Source organism: Eptatretus burgeri, chromosome 11, assembly GCF_056783735.1.
Source record: "Eptatretus burgeri isolate ZD-2024b chromosome 11, Ebu_testis_v1, whole genome shotgun sequence".
In the NCBI taxonomy this organism is placed as follows: domain Eukaryota; kingdom Metazoa; phylum Chordata; class Myxini; order Myxiniformes; family Myxinidae; genus Eptatretus; species Eptatretus burgeri.
Window position 1 is genome coordinate 24,054,856 of NC_140971.1, and position 974 is coordinate 24,055,829.

General features: G+C 35.4%; 1 long non-coding RNA gene across 2 annotated transcripts in view; it reads right to left on the reverse strand.

Moving 5' to 3' along the window:
• Positions 1-355: 355 nt before the first annotated feature.
• The window catches only part of LOC147016667 (uncharacterized), a 55,718-nt gene continuing 55,099 nt past the window's right edge, over positions 356-974 (reverse strand). For both annotated transcript variants that reach the window (XR_015049688.1, XR_015049689.1), the window contains one exon: positions 356-570. This is a non-coding gene — a long non-coding RNA (uncharacterized LOC147016667). The remainder of the gene's footprint in view (positions 571-974) is intronic.

Consider the following 974-nt stretch of genomic DNA (forward strand, 5'->3'; position numbering starts at 1 on the left):
TATATATATATATATATATATATATATATATATGGTGGCCAGAAAGTCACTTCACCCTTCCCAGTGAAGCATTCTTCTTGAACTCTTTTAATATACAGATTTTATTGTACAGTACTTACAATAATGAATTTGTGATTGTATCTGTATGTGCTCCATCATTCTTCTGAGTCAGTGTTTCCGCATACCATAGTGGGTGAGGGGCGAGGGCAGAGTGGAAGGGACGGAGGGAAGTGCGAGAAATTTATCAGGGGTAAAGTAACTTTCGGGCTACCCTGTATATATATATATATATATATATATATATATATATATATATATATATATATATATATATATATATATATATATATATATATATATATATATATATATATCTTACTGAGGAAATTGAATGCAGATGGCGTGATAGCAAAATTGCTCATTGCTAACCAATTTGCCATTAAGTTGTCTATTCTGATCATTTATTTTTGGAATATAACCTGACTGGAAACCAAGATGGCTTGGAGAAAGAAAGATGTCCAAAGATTATAGCAATCACTTCGATCTTCCATTAAAGATTCCTTGGGAGTGCTGTGTGTAAGAAAAAAATAATGCAATCAGGAAAACATTAAATTTCATTACTTTCGAAATACAACCAATTTCAACCGTGAAAAAAAGAGCCAACAGCTCGGCAAACTTACAGATATTATGGGCAAGTGAAGTATGCTCAATAAGTTGCATAATAAAACCGGTCAAACTGTTTGAACTGCCTCTGGAGTCATCTGGCCTCACGAAATGAGATTAGATTGGATGGTGGAGCTCCTATGCACAGTGGAGAGGCACACTCTATGGCCCTGTGGATCAAGGCCATGCAATCCGTAAAGTCCTTGGCACATCATAATATGCCTACAGTTGACATCTGAACCGAGAGACCAGCTTAAAAGTACGTATGTTCTGTCTTGAACAAATCTACACACACTGAAACCACAGAGTTC